Below are 13,573 nucleotides of genomic sequence, written 5' to 3' on the forward strand. Positions count from 1 at the left end.
TTGATGAGAAGTAAAGCATCTCTCTTAACAATACTAAAATCTGTGTTCATCCAAAAAGCTGAATGGTTGGAAACTGATCCACGAAATGCTTCTCCAGTGAAATAGAATCTATTTCCCTAGATTCACTGCCAAGATGCAGAGGGGGTTATTAGGTGCTTCTATGTTTTCTTTAATCCTATGGTTATCCAACAAATCTGTTGAGAAACCTGCATGATTTGAGTTAGCTGTACTGTGTATAATCTCAACAGCTTTGTATCGCTTGCCAACATTTAAATCAAGGGAGATACAACAGCTTTCCCAGAGATGTCAGCACTTGGCATCATTGTTAAGCACCTGCACTTACTGTGACTTCATATGTTATCCACACAAGAGTTGTTCCTTCCTAAAACAGGCTCGATTCCCTCGTGTTCTATTGATTTCCAACTCCACAAAGTCCCAATGGGTCGTGTCCATTTGAACCCAAAGTAGCCATGGTTAGAACAGGGACAGGGTTGGAAGTCTGCATGGTTGAGAGTCATGCCTTCAGTCTGTCTCCTTCTTGCTTACGCCATCCTTAACTCTCGCAAACTTTTTGGCTGCTCAAGGTCTCTATAATTGCAGTGAAAATAATTCCTCCTTTCTTCAAAGTCTGCCTCTGTTGTCGGGGTTAGATACTGGTCCCTTTGGGGAAAATCACCTTCAGTATAGATACTAAAGCTATCAAGCAAAGCATCTTTTCTGCAAAAGGGCCGTTAGTGAGATTCAGTACCTTGGACAGCACCACAGCAGGACAGTTTTGCTAGGGTGGGATTGAGTGAGACTGAGTGTCATTAGGATGCCAGTTAGCTATACTTCTAGATCAGGAGTCCCCAAACTTAGCAATTTTAAGACTTGTGGACTTCCACTCCCAGAATTCCTCAGCCATGACTCAACCCTGGCAACATGGAGCAGTTTGGTATTTTGAATCACTGTGAACTGTCATCTTTGATGTGTCATAAGGGTAGCACAAATTCATCTTGGGTGCCAATTGTACCCACTTCTGGGCTGGGAGACACTGCTCATGGTCACTCATACCTAGTCACTTCTTGTTAGGACTACTGCAATGTGCTTTACATGGGACTGACCTTGAAGACCACCTAGAAACTTCAAATAGGCCCAAATGCAGCAAAGCAAAGAAGGTTGACTTTGTTCATATTACACCACTGATGCAGAAGTTGCACTGGCTCCCAGTTTCTTTCTGGGTGTAATTTAAGATGCTGGTTATGACCTTCAAAGCCATGTATGGCATGGGGCCAGGTCACTCAGGAGACTGCCTCTCTCCTAGGACGTCTGCCTGTCCCACAGCAGGTCAGATAGTGTAAGCGTGCTCTTTCCCTCAAACCTTGTCATCTGGTGGGGCCTTAAGGTGTGGTTTCTCTGGGGCTGCCCCAGCCTTTTAGAACAGCCTCCCCCCTAAAATTCAAAGGTTCCCCTTATCACCTTTGTCTTTTGGAAGGCCAGTAAGACCTGGTTCTTCCCTCAGGATGTGGGACAGGATGGGACATGAGTCCAACGCATTTCTTTTTGAAGGGTGCTGTTTTGGCACTGATGGTGTGTTGGAGTTTTCATCATGTTTTTATTACAGGTATGTTTGTTACCTGCCTAAGGTGGATTTAAATAAAGCCATGTCATTTCCCCCCAAATACATACAATGTTAAAAGATGTGGAATGCTGTTTTGCTCGCCATTTTCTCTTCTCCCTTTTATTGACCTTCTTTCAGCACTCTGAAGGGATGAGCATGATGCCTCTTTCTTTTAGGGAACCGAGAACAAATGCCTTTGTTTGCAGCATTAACTCTTCCTGACCTGGTTTTCCTGCCCTGAGAGGGCTGTTCTCTCTCCTCCCCTTTGCTTTCTCGGCAGGCTGAAACGCGGCAGACTCTGGCCCACTCGGAATGGGCCCCCTCCACGGGGCAGGGATACCAGCAAAGGAAGGACCGAAATCAGGAGCTCCAGGACTCCTGACCTGAGATTCCTACTCGGGGTTTCTATCTTCAGTTTCCATCCTACAATATTGCCAAAGCCATTGTGAGCTCTGTGCCATTTTGGAGTTGTTTTTCATTCCTTCCACGGATTCCTGGCTGGCCTTTCTCTGAAACATTCTGAGATCTCAGAATCCACAGGCACTTTGCAAGCGGCACCGCAGCTCCAGATGGCACCCGTGAAAGAGTTAAGTCCTCTGTGATCAACACCAAGAAGTGAGTGGTAAACAATTTTTTTCCCTCCCTCTGCTAAATTAATATGCAAATTCCAAGGCCCATTTCCCCCTCCTGCTTCCACTCTCTTCTCTGCTTTAAAATTAGCGAGGTAGAAGGCTCAGGCTAATTATGCACTCGGAGGAGGAGGGAGCAGGCTTCATTAATGTGGCACTAAGAGTAGGCTAAAACTGATTGTGAGAGGATGAAATTTAAATTCAAGCACGGTGTTCCCTCTGCATCTGGAACCTTTCTTGCAGCCCCCGGCACATATAACCAGCCGAGAGGAGCAAGCCTTAGCCTGCACTGAGGCTCACTTCAGGCTCGTGGTATCTCCAGGAAGCCACAGAAAGGCAGCGCATTATGTTTTGCACATTTCACACTCTGGCACCCCTGCCTGGTATGATTAGCTTACTTTTGGGGGTGGGGTTTTCTCAGAGCAGCCATCTCAGGCAACTGGGGGCAAACAGTTTATTTCAGCATATTTATTGCCGTGTCAAGTTCACGCTCACTTTTGTCCTTTCTGGCTGGGGACGATGGGATTGCATATCCCAATAGCCAAACAGCATCAAGTTGGAGCTCTTGGCCTGAATTTCTCTTGGCACTCTAGCAACCTACAACTAAAGAGAAAATTTCTAACAATGCAAGCAATTCACCAACAGAAGAGCTTTTGCCTGCAGAAGTTGTGGGCGAGGCATTCAAAAAGAGACTGGACAAGCATTTGACTAAAATGATACAGAGTCTCCTGCTCGAGAAAGGGGTTGGGCTAGAAGATCTTCGAGGTCCCTTCCAGCTCTATTGTTCTATGTTTTGTGCTCTTCAGTTATTATCCTGGCACAAATGTCATCCATTTCTTTTCAAGAATGCCGCTTGAATGGAGCAATTGTCTCATGTAACAGTGCCTGGATTTTATCAGAGGAAAGTCTGAAAGCAGCCAGGTGTCCTGATGTGGCAAAACCATCTACAGAGAATCCCCCTGAAGGGCTGGTGCCTCTTTTGTTCTTCAGTACTGGCTTCACACCAGAACAAAGAGAGGCGAGTGAGAGATAAAAGCAAGAGGTGACAAAAGATTATATCTCTCTCCAGTCCATGAAATAACATGGCTCGGTTTCCATATTCCATATTAGTACGATCTATTTAATGCCCGAAAACTTTGCCTTAGAAAAAGTTACTTGGGCAAAACAAAAGACGAGAGAAATGACCTATTAATTAAAATATTCATTGGACATCAACAGGTCCATCTGCAAAATGCACTTCTCTTGTCTTTTATTTCCTAATTCTGGCAGCTATTAAATAATCCATTATGTCGTCGTTCTAATGTACGGTTCGGAGGCCACAGCTGGCCTGTGAGTGTAAAATTTGCTCCTTTTGAGAAGTTAACCAGAATGTCTGCGATACAAACAATTTCTGGCCCTTTGCAGTTCTGTGAACATGATTGTTTGCTGTATGATGTTTGCCTTCTCCTAACATTCCAGAACTCCGAGAAAACCGAAACTCTGGTTCACTGGAGAAGCGTCTGGTAATCCAAATGTTAATGTCCATGAAATTTGAAGGGAAAGATTCAGAAATGGGCTATAACTCAGTTACGATGGTCACTGACTTTGCAAATACCTTTTCGCTCTGCCCTGCTCTGATTGAAACAAGACTGACATTGTATTTGGTAGCAGATATGCTGGCCGTCAAGAACTGTATTTTATGCACAGGGATTAACCTCAAACAATATCACATAACTTCCAGGATCAGGTCCCATGAGACTTTGTTCACAGTAGAAGCAGTATTGTATTGGAACTCTAAAGACACGTTCTCTGAGGGTCCTCTTATGAAATTCCCTATGGAATTCAAGCGCCGGATCATTTGAAGTGACTCTAATCGTGTGAGTCACATCCCAGACGTTGAAGAAGTTCTTTCAGAATCTCTTTTGTAGCAAGCAGTTGTTGGTTTCATGGATGGGAAGGTGTAGACCACCCTGTCATCATATTCGCAAGGCTCTCGCTGGGCCTTTTATTTGAGTGGAGACAGCAAATCGCTCCATAAATCCTCAGTGATCTCAGGTGATGTAGAGAGGAGCTTGTGGACCTCCCAAGAGTAGACAAGACCTGCAGGAATGATCAGAAAAATGGATTGAGAGATGGACAAGCTAGATGGCAGTTCCACAAACAGAGGTCCTGCACTTGATGAACCTGGCATAGGTTGAAGGATGTACAAGGTCAACAGTTTGCATCAGAGTGGGACAAGCCTCTTGCTTTGTAGCTGATGGAATTCAGGAAACCAGCCATGAATGCAAATCAACTCAGCAGCATCTTGACAGGCTGGATCCACCCAGGGCACAGCCACAGTGTGGGCTTGTTTAGTTTGGGCTTAATGCATAAAGCCACGGTAGATCATAAACCATAATGTATGGGTTAGCATTAAATGCAGATTCCACCAATTGTGGCGTAGTCAACAAACCATAATTCAAACAAATCTTGCAGTGTGTGCTCAGCCAATGTGTCCTCAGAAGCCTGGACAAACTAACTTAGTCCAAGGTCGCCGTGCCCTGCCTTTACACCCCTCAGCCTGACTGGCATCTGTGCAAAGCTCCCTGGTTCTTTCAAGCCCAAGAGCAACTGCTCATTCATTTCAAAGAAGTTGCACAGACGAACCTCCCAGTGGATCACCCCATCAGCCCCCCTTCCTCTTCAGCTGGTGTTTCTCCTTCCGACTATGATGCATGGTGGAGCTAATTTGGCGTACTGCCATTAATTCCAGCACAGCTGCTGCGCCCCCCTCCCTCCCTCAAGGCATCTTGCTAATACGCGGCTTCGGAGCCTCTCAGCAAATTAACATCATTTGTTCTCCAGAATATGTTTTTATTTCTACATGACATGCATAGTTTATTACCATCCCTCCAACTTGGGGGAATCTGGCCGTTGGGGTGCAGAGCAGAGAAGCAGCCACCAAGTCCCCCTTCTCCTCCTTTGCCCCTGCCTCGGTCTGTCATGTGAAAAGGGAGCTCCCTCCTCCAGCCTCTCTGCTCTCTGGCAGGCCCCCTTTTCGGCCCCTTCTGCAAACCCAAAGGGCAGCCATTCTCCTGTCTGTCTGACAGTGGGGGAGGGAAAGAAAACTGGAGAAGCAAGAGATTCCATCCTTCCCATCCATGGGAATTTATCCCGAGAAGTCCTCACATATCACCCACTGGGTGAAACAACAGTTGGCAGCAGTCTGCTAGGGCACTGGTGGCCTTCGAAATAATGCCAAGCTTCAGCTTCTGCCAATTTTCCCCATGTTGCAGAAACATTAGGTTTTGTCTCCTGCCCCAAATCACATCCGGTCACTTTGCCCCCCCCCCCCCCGGAAGAAGGTGTGAGTGCAGTTGTGGACTTCAGTACCGGATAGAAGACTGGTCTCATTCATGGAAAGGCCATTGGACCAACTTCCCATTTCCTGGGATTTGCAAGCTGTGGGGGAATTCACATCCAGGTTCTGACCAGTGAAGGCAGAAGGGATGCATTAACCCTCATCTTCTGCCCTCAATGGGTGGCAATTCCCTGACTGATTTGGCCTCCAGCCATGCTTCAGTGGAGAATCCTGGAGGTTGTAGCTTTGAGGGCCCCAGCTCTGAGGAGCCCTAAAAATGCTTCTCCTTCCCTGCAATCTGGCCCTGAGCATTTTCCATTTTGCCTCCTCATGGCCACTCCCGTGGCCTGGTGTGGCCTCCCCTGGATCTCTGCCACAAAACAGCTGTGAGCGGTGTGGCTGGGAAGGAAGTGAGCCAGACAGTTACCTTGAGCCCTTCTGGGCAGTGTGCCTTGCCAGCCATGGGCTTTTACAGGCCTGCTGCTCTGCTGATTTCCCTTTTGCAACAGCCATGCGATGAGACACACACACACACACACACACACACACACACACACACACCCTTTCTAGGCAAAGCAGCATATGATTTGATTCTGCAGAGCTGGCCAGGATCCCTTGGGCCTGGCTCTACATGTGTGCGTGGGGGGGAGGGATAGGAGGGTCTTCCTTTGAGTGGAAGTGCATCCAAAGCAGCCCCTGCTGGTGAGGCTGATGGGCACCGATTGGCAAGGACCAGGGCAAGACCAAAAAGACAGGCAATGCAAAGGACGTTCTGGGCTAAAGCCTTGGTTAGCCAAAGCCACATTTGCAGAATGTCTGCCTTCATCTCAGACACAGGGGTCTCCAAACTTGGCAACTTTAAGACTTGTGGATTTCAACTCCCAGAATTCTTCAGCCAGCATAGCTGAGGAATTCTGGGAATTGAAATCCACAAATCTTAAAAGTTGCCAAGTTTGGAGAGTCCAGCTCTAGCACATTCATGGGGACGATCGGGCACCAGGGATGGGAAGGAGATCTAGCTCTTTATTACTGGCCCTATCTGGCCCTCCTTGCTGAACTGGGGTGCCAGAGACATGTTACCCTCATACTTTTCAGAGCTTGGATCAGTTAAATCAGCTGGGTTTATTCCAAGCAAACCTGCCCAGGAGGGTGATCCTTGGATCTGGCTGAAGCATGTGCGCCTAGGTTGGTGCCTCACAAGCCCCTAAAGGCAGAAAGGTTTTAGCTGGAGGCAAAGCCACACTAACCACTCGATCCCTGGAGCAGATCTCTGGACATTTTGTTTAAAAGCAGCTGCAGGAATTTCTTGCATTTTGAGCTGAGGCCCTGCTGTCCAACTACCTGGGTCCTTAACCACAATACCAAGAGGGCTGTGCTAGCAAAGTTTCGAATCATATAAGGAACAAGATCACAAATGAGAAACTGAAGAAAAATGACCACATTTAAAGTAATAATATCAGCACTGCAGGAGTTCTAACTGGCTACAAGATCGGGGATTCCCCGGGACCAAACCTTTGCCAGAAGGACTTCTGCCAGAGGTATCCACGAGGTGTGGTCGAAAATGTCAAGATGGGAGTTGGAGCGTTGTGATCAAAGCTCTGCCTGATTCTTTGGCGGTCACAGCCACCCCACTGCCTTTTCTGACCAAAGCCCGGAGACGCCCCTGGCTCTCCTTTTAGTTCTTGCAGCCAGGCTGGGGAAAATTTGCAGTCCTTGCCCCTTTACCAGTTCAGCTGGGTTGCTGTGGATCTGAGTTCCCTGCTGCCCCAGGTCAGCCCTGAAGCCCCATCCACTTCTTGGGTGCCGTGTTTGGATGACCAATCAGCTACACCCCCCGCCCCAAATGTCTCGCTGCCTCATCAAAGCAAAGGGGAGGCATCTGCAAAGTGGAGGCAGCAGCTCCAGCCGGCGGCTTCATTGGAATGCTGCCTGCGCAGAGCAGGTTCCTCCCTTGGGGAAGGCTTCCATGTCAAAAGGCCAGGAATCTTTTATGAATATTTCATTACGAGGCCTCCTGCCACTCTGCAGAGAACATCTGGCTGGGCTCTCCAGAGACCCCCCGGGGCTTTGTGCAGGAAGCCGGAACAGTAAAATATGGAAAGGGAAGGGAGAATTGGGTCAGGGTGAGCTCTGCCCGCCTGCCCTGGAGCCCCCAGGCTCTCCCAAAGAAGCCGGACTGGGGTGGGGGGGACAAAGACTAGCCAGGAGCTCCAAGGCTGGCTTTCCTGAGTCACCTTTGCAAGACCCAAAGGGGACCCGTGCTGGGAGGACGAGTCTTCGCACAACCGGGGAGCAGAGGGAGAAGCTAGCTCATTTTTATACAGATACATCCAGACTTCACTTTCCAAACTGTCCACACCTTTCTGCGTTTTGCCATTTTGAGTCCTCCAAGCAATGCATACTTTTTAACACAATTTCAGCATAACTGAACAACATACAATATTGGAAAAAAATGCATGTGCAAAAAAATGGATATATGAGAAGAAAGCATGAAAATATGTAGAAGCTTTCATGAAGGCTTTTTTTTTTGCCAAATTTGTGCAGATACTTGAAGATGCTCAAAACAGAACGAGGGTTTGGAAAATATGAAATAGATTGAAACCTGTATTAATCGCATTTGCCCTGCCTTCTATTTTGTTGTCATTTTACCGTAATTTCTTTGTTTGTTGCCAGCCATCAAGAGGCATTGACAGTTGGGCAGCATGCAAGTTCATCATCGTCAGATTATTACTACATCAAGCACCTTTTAAGGGTTTTATTTCTTAAATTTTATGCTCCTGATCAGAATCGTTACCATTTTGCCCACCAGCCGAACGTTCAGAGAAGCAGGCACTCTGTGCGCCCTCTCTCCCTGGTGTCCCAAAAGACCAGCCCCATAGCTCGCCTCACACACACACACCGGGCCCCAGGAGCTGCCCAGCTCTGCTTGGAGCAGTGACAAGTAAGCCACCCTTATGTTCGCATGGTGCCTGTTTTGTTCACATGAAGAAATCCTGTGGAGAAACAGGGCTGTCCTTGGCAACAAGGAGCTATGAACCACTCAGAACAGCACAAGTGCTTAAATCCACAACTGTAGGACTGGAAACCTTAAGAAGAATGGTGGTTCCCAGCCGTGACCATTTCCAGGTGTGTGGCTTCACCTGCCAGAATTCTTATCAATGGCCATGCTGGTGGGGGAATTCTTGGATCTGAAGTCCACACGCTCAAAAATAGCCGGGGTTAGGAAGCACTGCTTAAGGCTTTGATTCTGCAAGGAGCGACAAGGTTTTCTACAACAAAAAGCTAAGATAGTCAAATCTATTGATAATCAGCATGCTCATGTTTTCCTGTATTCTTGTAAGGTTCCCCCCTCCCCTGGCGCCCTTTTACTGCCCTGATTCCAGAACAATTTTTTTGCTGGATTAAAACTAAACCTCCATCTCTGACTATCATCAGATGGCTGACTAATTTCTGCTGGCTGGAGGCTGTTTCAGACTTCAGAGAATTGCAACCTTTTTCTAAAATCCTCAGAAAAATCTTCCTGTTCCCGTGCCTTGAGGACCCTTTTCCACCTTGTCTTCTAAAATGAAAAAAACTGGGTGCCTTGAAGGAAGCACCACATTTTTTGGAAAGAAATGAGTGTGTTGCTCTGAAAGGGTGGGAAGATAAGATAAGATCCCTGCAAAACTGAACCGACCAAGGTGGTGCTGAAATGGTCAGGAATCGGTGATTCCCCTCAGATCTCTTCTCCTGCTGAGCGTTGATCTCCTTTACCTACATTTCTTTTTAGAACAGCTTTCATAGTTTGGGCTATTTTTAAAAATAAGTCCCAGAATGCACTAAAAGTCCAAATACATAAATTAATATTCTGCATGGCACCATTTTTATTCCTGAGTGGAATGCAAGATAGATTTTTAGCCTTACCGTTGACTCTAGAGAACCATCCCTCAGGACCAGAAACTCATTTATTCTCTTATGAACTCTGGTATACGCTGCATTCTGGCCCTCAAAAAAACAGTATTTGGACTGTTCTGACCCTTCCGCTAAACGCGTTGTCGTCGTCCAATTTGTGGCTTGGATTGAAAAGGCAAAGAAGAGATGATTTTCAACTCCCCAAAACAAGGATTTGGTGCACCGCTGTCTCGCCACAATATCTCAGACCGATGGAGGGGTGAGGCCAATTAAGATATTGTTTGATACGATGAGAAAAGACTTGAAAAGGCTAATTCCTAGAAGAGCTGACCTGCCCAGGGAGTCCCTTCTGCAGTGTCATGTTTCTGAACAATCTCTGGTCTCAGTGAAAGCAGCCTTTTTCTGATTTTCTTGCATCTGTACCCCCTTCTTCAGTTCAGGGACTCTGCTGTGCTCCTCAACCAGCCCTCTCCAACTCAGCGCCCTCCAGATGTACTGCACTCAGCTCCCGTCATCCCGCTGTGGGGCTTTGCAACCAGATGGGCAGTGCATGGAGGGAGGCAAAGCATGCAGAAACAAAATCTTCATCTTTCAACATTCCTGCCAAATGGACGTTTCTATTATTTTACATTAAAGCAGTCAGCCCATAGTCTGAAAACTCACGGAGCTGTAGGAATTTGGCCAATGTTGTTTACATTGTCAACGTTTGATGTTACTGTTCCTTGAAACAACCAGCATCGTATTTTTTTAAGCAAATTTTTGCATCTTCGAGAGTTTTGACCTTTTGGCTTTTCTGCCATTGGGTCAGGACCCAGTTCAGAAGAGCAGTTGAGCCAAGGAAGCTCTTTGGTGGAGCTGTTGAAATTTAGCAGGATGCATTCTGCTTTGACAACATGCAAAGATTCCTCCACGTTGCCTTTAGAGACGCCGGCACCCCAAGCACTGCCTGAGAAGAAGCTTCCCAGCTCCCCGCAGGACCATCTCTGGAGGCAGAGCAATGCTGGATTGCAAAGGGCAAATTCGCTCTTCCCTTCACCAGGCAGGGAAGGGAGTCTCTCGGGCCTTCCCGAGCGAGAGAGGAGAAGTGAAGTGAGAGAGCAGAACATTCTCCCACCTGCCTAGATCAGACAAAGCTTCCGCTGCCTGGGAAGTGTGAGAGGACCAGGATCAATCTTAACATTCAGTGACTCTGATTTGTAGTCACAACAAGAAATGCCAGGTGATGCCACCAACTCTCAAGCAGATTCTTCCATGGGACCAACACACACAGACTCACATGCACACCTCAGTCCAGGCTGTTGAAAGGGATGGCCATGCTCGGAGGCACAACCGCATGTCCCTGGCACACTCGCGCACTGCTAGCAAGCAATCAGTCCCATGCACCCTGCACACAGATGGACCAAACAGCGAGAGAAATGCATTCTCTTTCTTGCTGGTTGAAAAATGAAGGCAAAATACCTTTGGCTGCTTCTCCGGCTCCCCAACGATGCTCCGTACCTGCCCTGCCTTTCCAGCCTCCCTGCCTCATCCTCTTGTTCGTTCTTTCGCTCTCTTTTTCCTCTCTTTTGTGGGGCTGCTGCTTCTCGCCAGCCCATCCTCCATGGCACCTCTGCCAACTCAGCTGCCACCTGCTTCGCAGTGGGCTGCCAGCTTCTCAGCTTCGTATGCTCCTTTTGGCCCCTCGCTGCCTTCTGGCATCCTGGCAGACAAGCCGCTCAGCTGATGGCACCGGTCCATTTCCCTCCTTTGTGATCCAGCTTCTGCCTTGGTTGCCACCGGAGCCGCCTGCAGTACCAGCTCTTCGAGAAATTGGCAGGGAATAAACCAGAATACGGAGACCTTCCGATAGCAGCTGATTGTAGGCACGTCTTAGGGAGGAGGATGAAGGAGGGAAAAAAGAAGAAGGGGAACAAAGACCCCCACCAAAGGAAGAGCCATCCTGCACAGAGCAAACCTGGAGCCAGGCTGGCTGGGGGGGGGGCTCCAGTGCTTGGCAGCAGTGTGGCAGGAAGGAGCAAACCAGTCCTGCAGCTTCCTGCTCTTGCCAAGAAGGGGAGGGGAAAAAGGGGAAGTTGATCAATTGGCACCCCTGATTTTGCCAGGGAGATCCCTTCCAGCCCACCTGGAGCAGCTGAAGCAGCTCCTTCCCTGGGCACGGAGGTCACCAGAGACCTGGTGGCTTCCATCTCCATCCCTTCCCCTGTGCAGAAAAAGAGGTCTAGGAACCACAGGCAGGTTCTTGGGCTATTTTCAGAAGCAAAGCTCCGTCCTTCTGATGCATTGCAACAGGATCTCTCCAGGACACACCCCTTCCCATCATTCCCCTGTCTCAAGTTTGCACAGACCTTGGCAAACAGAGGACAGGCAGAGGAGAGGCTTTGCATCCAAAGCTTTGGGTGCTCAGGAACACCCCTACTCATGTCAGCACGTTAGAACATGGCTAGGGAGTTGGCACACAAACTGCAGAAGCCAGAGAGACCTTGGCAGAACCCCTACACCCCAAAGGAGAAGATTGGGGGGGTTGGGGAGAGGGGGCATGTGAGAGCCTTAGAAGACCCTCAAGCTGAAATGAAAAGCTTTCCCAGGGATGGATGTTGCCAAAAAATTCATTGAAAACAGGAGACGACCCTTGGAAGGCTGGGTCTGCTGCCTCCACAGAAGCACGCCCATCTGGGAATGCCGATGAAGCTGCCTGCCCCAAATGCCAGAGAAGCCAGCCTTTTCAGGGTCAGATGCTGGAAGGTCTCCCCAGTCCAAGCAACTGAAGTCCAGGGAGACCAGCTGCCTAAAGGCTGCTTAAAGCTGAAGGTTCTGCTTTGGCACCAGGCTGCTTCAAAGCGCAAGATGTCGCTTTGTTCTTCCCGCGGCCAAAGAGGCATCATTTTTTGCTTCGGCTAATAAGTGGAGGTGAAGTCAGAGCATCTCAGGCGTAGGCAGCCTCCCAGTCCCACAGGTCCAAACCTGCTGGGCCTCCCTGTCAAGTATGAAACTCTGTCCCGCTTCTCATGCACCACAATCTTCCCTAAAGGGCATTTCCAATAGAAGCTTCCTCCGACTTTCGGCTCCTGTTGGCACTTCCTTGCCTCTGCTGAGCTACCCTTTCTCCCTGCACCTCTCTTCATCCATTTTCCCCTTCTCTTCCTCATCTGCAATCTTCCTAATGATCCTGGCTGAATTTCAGGGTGCAACGCTTGCCCAGGCCACTGATTTGATTTGAACGCCTGGCAGTTCCTCCTGGTCAGTTTGGTTTAGAATACTTGCTAAAGCTGCAAATGGTACCTGGATCCATTTCTCAGGGGATGCTGGAATGCAGGCCTCTTAGTACCCATCCTTGCTACTGGCCCTCTGCGTCTTTCTCCAGCTGTTTGCTTGAGCTCTCCAGCCAGCTGCCAGGAGCAAGTGGGGCGGCTGTTTCCGAGGGCTGAGAACACGGCAAAGGTTAAGTTCCAGCTGCCTTCTGGGCAAGGTCAGAAATGGACATAGTAGCAACAGCTGCCTGGCTCTGAAATTGGCGCTTCCTCCTCCCTCCCTCGTCTCTCCGTCTTTGAGCTACTCTAGATGGTGGTGGGGGTGATGGTGTCCTTCTCTTTGGAAAGCCCCATGCGGACTCAGTTCCAGGCCATTCTGTTTGTTAAGACGAACCTGGCAGGAAAGCCCTCTGTGTACGCTCATGATCACTTCAGTCATTCCCTCCCCTGTTTTCAGAGGAACTAAAGCCCAGCGGCTGTCAAGCTCCCCAAGGCAGCGCATCTTGGCTGGAGCTTCCCAGAGACACGAAGAGCAACAAGGCTGAGAACAGAATCTTTGCTCTAACTTAGGAATGGTCATCAAGACATACCAACATCAGTTACTGACTGGCAAGAGGCTGGTTCAGAAGATACTGTCTGTCTCTGCTTCACCCAGTCCAACCCCTTCTTTTCTTGCATCTCTCCTGGCGAGCAGACTTTCTCGTGCTCAGTCAGAAGTCAGAGCGGGCCGTTGCGTGCTCACATTCCCAGCATTGTTCAGGGACTTTTCTGCCACCTGCAAATCCTGACTGAGATCTTCTCAAGGTTTGCAGAGATTGAGGATGGGGGGGGGCGGAATCTGCCAAGTCACACACCTCCCCAGGTTGGCTTGCTTTATCCTTGCCAG

This window comes from Vipera ursinii (genome assembly GCF_947247035.1).
Source record: "Vipera ursinii genome assembly, chromosome: 10".
Lineage (NCBI taxonomy): Eukaryota > Metazoa > Chordata > Lepidosauria > Squamata > Viperidae > Vipera > Vipera ursinii.